At 44.9% G+C, this 7,837-nt stretch overlaps 1 protein-coding gene across 2 annotated transcripts in view; it reads right to left on the bottom strand.

The window, feature by feature from the left end:
• The window catches only part of FLI1 (Fli-1 proto-oncogene, ETS transcription factor), a 77,634-nt gene that overhangs the window by 67,082 nt on the left and 2,715 nt on the right, over positions 1-7,837 (bottom strand). The gene's annotated exons all lie outside the window — the stretch shown is intronic.

Here is a 7,837-nt window from a genome sequence, read left to right on the forward strand (position 1 = left end):
GCCCTGTCACAGCTAAGGGAAAAATAGTTGTAAGAAGAGAGTAGATGCCATTCGGTGTGGCGGTTTAAGAGAACCTTTCCTGTTCAAATGTGTAGGCTGCCAATCCCAGTTTGTGCTGGGACAATGCCATTCACACTGTATCTGTGTAACCACTTTGGGGAGCATTTCTGCCAGTGGTCCACAGATTTCAGGACACAAAGTTCCAGTCCCAAGTTCAAAAAGCAAATAAGTTCACTTATACAAGCCTGTGCAAATCAATGCAATCTCAACACCTGATTTAGGAGAACATTTTAAAAAATCCTGTGTCTTCAGTAACATACAGAGACTTTGGTCAAGATTTTCCTTTTCTGCTTTGTTTGGGCAGAGCAGAGCATGCTGTCTGCTCACTGCTTTGGAAGTGGCTTAATTTCAGTAATTTCTTGACCCCCCAAAGCTGGCAATGCAAAACCCAGTTAGATATGAAGAGGGCACTGTCACTCCAGGCAGCCCGACCCAGAGGCTGGGCAGAAAAACAAAATAGAAGGCAAATGTTCGATGCTAATATTATATGAAGTCCCAAGGAGATTTGGAACAGGAGCAGCAGAGGAGTTACAGTTTCCTTTGTTCTGTTAAAAGGAAAAAGGAAACACATCAGGAAACCAGACTGTGGAGCACAGGAAGTCTCACTTTGGCTGATAAAAAGGAACTGATGTGAGGTTGGTTCAGATGCAGTTATAAGTCAATCAAGCTTGGAACAACAAGAAGAGCTATTCAGAAGAAACTAGAAAGACAAACTCTGCTGTTAGCTGTAAAAGGGGTATTTTAACCTCTCCTAATCTTTTCCTTATCTTCTTTTTGTGAAAGAAAGGTGCTATAAAAATCATTTTCTCATGGTGGAGAAATCGGTTTCCTGAACTCACCACCCTCCCACTGACCCTGCTGTACCTTGCTCCAGTTTCTTTCTTTCACTCATCAACCAACTTGAAAAAACTGTATTCTTGCTGATTTATCCCCTCCCCTCAGATCAAAACCAGTGTTAGTTAAGAAGAACAGGTTTTTTTGCTGAGTGAGAAATCAGCAAATGACTAATTAAAGGCTGGCCTGCCCGTTATGTTATTTTCAATCTCTGTCTGATTGATGCTAACGTTCAATTCCTGGGGTTGCAGCTTTGTCAGGCTGGGGCATGGGGGGGTTATAGATGTATTTTTAACTTGTTTCTTGCTCCTTGACAGCCCTGTGGTCAGTTGAACTCCGGGTTAGTTGATGTCGGAAGAACAGAAACAAGATCTATGCAAATAAAGCAGCAAGCTTAGCTACATCCATGGGGTTTACTACAAGAGCCTCTACTGAGCTGAGTTCCTGACTGTATTTTAGAAAAAAAAACAGGAAAAAGCATGCTTGATGCACATGAAGGGCCAGGGTCATTTCCTTTAAAGCATCATGCCAATGCTGAAGAGAAGGAAAGGCTGAGATTTTGCAAGACACCTGTGGGATTTAGCCTGACTTCTCCCATCTGTTTCCAGGCAGGATGGTGTATTCACTGCCCTGTAGCCAGTTTTGCAAATATTAATCTGCATGTTTACATATAGAATCAAAATAGTTTGTTAAGCACTTAGAAATCAGCTTGTTTTTCAGAGGGAACAATTACTTTCAAAAGATAATGAGAGTTACAGGCTGCCACTACCCTTACAAATAGGGCAGCTTGCTTAGATAAATATGCACTTACCCATTTTTCAGGGCTCTGGCTTCAAAACAGGGAGTCAAAAAAGAGTTAGATACATTTAAGTGATGGTGGTAGGAAATACTGCTGGTCATTATTTAAAAGTTTTACCCTTGGTGCTATTTGCCACTGGGGAAACTGAAGATTTATCAGGACATACTTAATTAAATGTCTTCAACAGTAACACAGAGAAACATACATTCCTTTTTGTTCAGCTCTGTCCTACAGCTAAAGGAAAAGCTTTTGGTAGCTGAGGTGGGGGAGAGAAGGGAGGTAACGTTTGTGGCTTTACTACAAGAGACCTGGTTTCTAGATCAGTGTTACTAACAGTACAGATACACATCAGTAATTATGTGGCCTGGGTAATGAGAGGAAGAAAGCAAACAAGCAATAGGTGCATTAACATTTTGAATGCCTTGACATTTGGAACTTAGTAGAGTAGATTCTACATTGTCCTGTACCACACGTTGCTGTTTAGACAGTTTAGGCTGGTGATGAGTTCCTTGCTGGGCACCCTGCCTGCCTGGGTGGCTGTGGTGCTGCAGCACACGGGCTGGCAAGGGCCTGGGGCTGCCATCACAGAATCACAGAATCTTAGGGGTTGGAAGGGACCTCGAAAGATCATCCAGTCCAGCTCCCCTGCCAGAGCAGGGTCACGCACAGCACATCACACAGGAACTGTCCTTCTGGAACTGAGGGGCCCAGAACTGGACACAATACTCCAGATGTGGCCTCACCAAGGCAGAACAGAGGGGGATCAGAACCTCCCTTGACCTACTAACCACCCCCTTTCTAGTCCACCTCAGGAGCCCTTGGCCTTCTTGGCCACAAGGAGACATTGCTGGTCATGCTCATCCTCCTGCCCACCAGGACCCCCAGGTTCCTTTCTCCTACCCTGCTCTCCAGCAGCTCAGCCCCCAACCTGTACTGGTCCATGGGGTTGTTCTTCCCCAGATGCAAGACTCTGCACTTCCCCTTGTTGAATTTCATCAAGTTTCTCCCCGCCCAACTCTCCAGCCTGTCCAAGTCCCTCTGAATGGCAGCACAGCCTTCTGGTGTGTCAGCCACTCCTCCCAGTTTGGTATCATCAGCAAAACTGCTGAGGGTACATTCTGTTCCCTCATCCAGGTCATTGATGAAGATGTTGGACAACACCAGTCCCAGGACCGACCCCTGAGGGACCCCACTAGTCACACACCTCCAACCAGATTCTGTCCCGATGACCACAACTTTCTGACCTCTTCTTTTCAACCAGTTCATGATCCACCTCACTACCTGAGGTCAAGGTACACATCAAGGTACACATCAAGGGCACACTTCTTGAGTTTATCTACAAGGATGCTGTGGGAGACAGTGGCAAATGCTTTACTGAAATCAAGATAAACCACATCTACTGCCCTCCCATCATCTACCCATCTGGTTACTTCCTCATAGAAGGCTATAAGGTTGGCCAAATGTGACTTTCCTTTGGTAAAACCATGTTGACTGCTCTTAATGACCCCCTCATCCTTGATATGCCTAGAGAGGAGAATGATTTCCAGGAGGAGACAGAAACCCACATTTGCATGGTGATATTTTCATCTGTACTTTCAAAACCAGCTATAAATATGCACTCACAGTCTTGTAAGAAAACATTTGTTCACTCAGAAAGTGTCTCAGGGGCCACCCATGGAGGTGTGACAGGGTTTGTATAACCAAGATGTGCACTGCAGGCAGCTCTTCTCCATTCCAGTGCCACACACACATTTTGCACTCACATTCACGTGTGCATGAGAGCACAGGAGAGGCACAGACACTGGAAATAGATCTGTTGGATTCAGAACAAAAAAATTTGAAAAGAATTTTACATTTGGGGGAAAAGCTGGCTTTAAAACAAGTTGTAGAGCTAAGACTTCTTGTAGGCAAGCCATGCACACATTCATGCATGCTCTAGCAGTAACACCTGCATGTCTCTGCAGCATTAGATGTTTAGTGAGTACCTGAAAACCTGAAGTTAAGGTTCCTTGCCTCCTTTAAGTTTCCTGCTTGTCTGCACTGGGATGGGACATAGGGTCTTTCTTTAAGTGATCTGGTAAACTCACATGGAATGAGAAACTTTCATTTTCCAAAGGCACCTTATAGGGTGCTGTAAAAGAGCTTCACATGCTGATGCTTTATTGGGAGAAAAAGAGAGGAAGATGCTCCATGTCATGAGGCTGTGTGCTCCTAAGTTCTAGGCCTGATCCTTCTAAGAATATGTGACCTGCAATCAAGAGGAAAGCCTTCTGTAAGGCCAGGAAGGGAGACCTGAAGCTGCTTCCTGCACAAATTGCTAAAAATGCCCTTCCCCCAGCATATCTCACCCTATCAGCAAGTCATCTAAGACCTTGCTTCAAGGTGTAACCTCACCCTTTGCTTCTCTTGATTTCTGCCCCTTTCTCATAATACTCCAACACTGAGACTCCAGGAAAACCCTCTTTGGAATAAATGCTGCAAGGAGTGATCAAAGCTGTGTGCCCATCTCATCTTAAGCAGGAGTAATACAAAATTAAAACAAATAGCTAAAATAAAAGCATGAAATCCTCAAGACATGCATGTTACTACTTGAAGTGACCACATCCTCTTAGGGTAAAATCCACAGTGGTAGAGAAAAACTATGCAAGGCTCTCAGCACCTCTTTAAAGCTTCTGAGTGAAACTTTAAGTGCCTAAAATCGAAGCAGTTGGTGCTGTTTTGTTGTCTATTAGGTTTGCTTCAGACTAACCTTCCTTCCCATAGCAGGAACAATTCTGCTACTCCACGTAGCAGCTCTGGAAACACTTTCCCAGGGTTTTACATGTGTAGTGAGCAGGAGCTGGTACCAAACACCTTGAGTTGCCAGCACCCAGCCCTGTGGTGCAACTGTAAGTTCCTACTAAGGCAAAAGGTGCACATTTGCATACAGATCTCTGGGGGAAAATGAAGTAACATCAGAGAAATATCCCAATTACAAAACATTGATAACAGGTTTTTGCTGTTGTGTATTAGAAAGCCACAATGCAATGTAAACATCACCTGGGAAGGGACTAGGGTGTCAGAGAAGAGCATCATTATGCCCTGGAAATTTCAGATGGTTTTGTTCAAAACTGCTTTTGAGGGACAGTGATGTGGAAAGGCTCCAGTGAGCCAACAGCATTGGGATTTTATTTTTTTTTCCCCAGTCTGGAGATGGAGTCTTGCCCTAGAAGTCAATGCCTTTTTGCCAGGAAAGGCCATCCCTAAAGGGCCGAAACCAGGGCAATTTAAAAATGGCAAAACTGACATTTTTCAGCTTGCTGAAAAAGGAAACATGTTCTTAGTGTGAGATCTGAATGGCCAAGTTTCAGGAGGAGAGGCAGACGCCTACAGTTCACAAATACAAGAGACAGTGATTGCAATAGGAACCCCACCCTTTGCTATAGCAACACCCACACACAAGTTGTCTTCTCGTGAAAGGAGATGAGTATGGCAGTCATCTACCTGAGTAATGCCAACGTTTCATTGACTGTTCTTCAGAAGGTCTCATGTCCAGAACAAAAGGCTAAATATGTTTCCACAGAATTAAGGCAGCAGTTACATAAAATGTGCAGCTTTTTTGTTGTTGTTGTTTGTTTGTTTTCTGTTTTCCAAGTCAGGTTCTGGCAAATGTATTTACTTTAATTATTGTCTGCGTGTAAAGTGGAACTGAAACAGTTAAACCAGTTTGAAACCACACCATTTGGTATTGTGAGGAAGTCCATGCAGAGGCATCTTGCTGAGATTAGATGTGCCCTTTTTTAAATTTCATTTGAAGCAATAAAAAACCCAAACCCCTCAAACCCAATGCAAATTAAGTGAAAGTGGGATGTTAACCCAGAGAAGATGTGATTTGAAGTATCTGGAGCTACACAATAAAAATGTTATCAACTATTTAAATAAGTGCAAACATAAGCTGTCATGAGTTTCATTGGCTCCCAATCCTCTTCTGCAAGTGTTGCTGACAGAATATTAAATGGAAATGGACTAATAAAGATAAAGATTTGCTGCACTTCTTTCTCCACATAAGACCATGGAGCACTGCTCCAGAAGTCACCTTTCAAGCCAACCACTTCACCTCCCATGTCAGGAGTTAAACAGGTTATTTGAAGGATGCAGCAAAGATTGCCTCCCATCACCTCAGCAAGGGACCTGATTCCTCTCAAGGAAGAAACAAAGACACCTCCTGACCTCGGTGAGTTGGCTCAGCAACATCAGCTGTGCCACAGGTCAGTGCATGGTGGGGAAGGATGGCTTACAGTCCTGGGCTGGTCCCATAAGATGTGTTTATACACACATTCCCTGAGCTTTGGGCTGAGAAACCTTGAAAACAACTTCAATTCACTGTTGCACAATGTCCACAGGGACACAAATGCAGCCCAGGATCATCCTGACCAACATCTTTCTCTGACCATGCCCTGTTTCCCCAGGAGCCTGAAACTAGGAGCCCTTAGGACAGCTCAAGGCTACAGTGGATTTACCCCTTTACTGCAGTTACCTGCAGGTTAGCAGTTCAATTATTGCACAAAGACAAAACCAGCACTCAGAGCATCTGTCATCAAAACTCTTTCAGAAAGGCATAAAGAGTCTCAGAGGAAAGCACAAGCCAATATCAGAGGTTGCAGGGTGAAGGGATGGATGTTTATAGCAGACTGGGCTCAGGCTCCTCCTGCATCTGCCAAGCGTGCAGCTAAAATACTTTGGCTCAATTAAAACAATTAGTCCGTGGAATAGTTTTGCATAGACTTTAAAACCCAGTCACCTGCATTGCTTAACTGGCTCAAGAAGACAACCCTCTGGAATGCATAACCCTCTCCCACAGCTGCTCTGTGCTGCACAGCACTTACCCTCTGCAGAGACAGGTATATTTCTGAGTTTACAGAGGGAAGCACATCTTGACCATGCCAGTACACAGATTTCATCTGCTCCCTCACTGTGTTCTTGCTCTAGGTAATGAGCCTTTTTTCTCTGTTTTAATTACTCTCTAGTCACTTACATGCATCTTCCAACCATATTATTTCCCCAGACAAATGCACAGCTTTGAGATCAATCAATGCCCACAACCTACAGGAGAGCAGAGCATACAATTGCTTTTAAATTGCTTTCCTCTGGATACAGCACAGGTTTGCTTTACCGTGCCCTAGAACTGAGAAAATCTATCCTGAAGCACAGGTTATATATAGAGCACAGCACATGAAAACATTTAAACATCTCAAGCCACATCCTCTCCCATTGCCCTTCACCTGAGTGAAGCTAAGGAAGGTGGCCAAACCCTTTCCTTGTAGTGATGAACTGCAGCAAATCTGTCAGTGTGTGGGTCTGGTGTTCCTTGGGAACACACACACTTTTTCTCCTTGATAAGAACATTTACAAGAAATCTCAGATAATCCTGAGGGCACCACAGGAGCACTGATCTCAATGCATGGTACAGAAAAGGGGTAAATTCTAGGAGATGGTGAAAAGGACGTGAGGACCTGCAGCAACTCACTGATGATCCTGGAATTGCTTAGGAAATGAACCCAAGAGGAGGCTTTGGATCCCATCTCTCCCAGCTGAGCAGTCTGTAGGCAGACCCAGGAGCTGAGGCAGTGACCTGGGATGCAGCCGAGTTCCTCCTTTTGCCACAGCCTCCCCAACGTGACTGCAGCCTGGGCTGCTCAGTGCCACAGTTCCTCATCTCCCAGCCAGGGAGCTGGGGGGAGTTAGCAATAATGCTTTGTGACACGGGGTGACTGGAGAGAGGAGGAGCTCCCAGTTGGCACCATGAGCTACGTGGGTCATGGGAATACTCCAGCACCTTTCAGAGGATGGTGTGGGGGGGCTCATGGCCTGTGCAGAAAAGCCAGTCCATGTGTGCACCACAGCAAACGTACAGGTGGGAACTGCTGCACTTTCACTGCACAGTAGTTAGGGCTCCACAAATCAAACAAGGTTGTGGGACATTAAACATACCCTGAATGAGGCCGGGGCTGCTTTTGCTACAGATCTGAGGAGGCAGTGGGGGAGATGAGTCTTATTCCTGTCATACCTCCCAAACTTGATCCTTTCAATGCTCCTGCTTTCTCTCCTCTTTTCATTCCCTCTTCCTTTCCTCTCTCCCTTTTCTCTTTCTCCCTGTCTCTTTCC

This window comes from Chaetura pelagica, unplaced genomic scaffold (assembly GCF_000747805.2).
Source record: "Chaetura pelagica isolate M959 unplaced genomic scaffold, ChaPel_1.0 scaffold32, whole genome shotgun sequence".
NCBI classification, from domain to species: Eukaryota; Metazoa; Chordata; class Aves; order Apodiformes; family Apodidae; genus Chaetura; species Chaetura pelagica.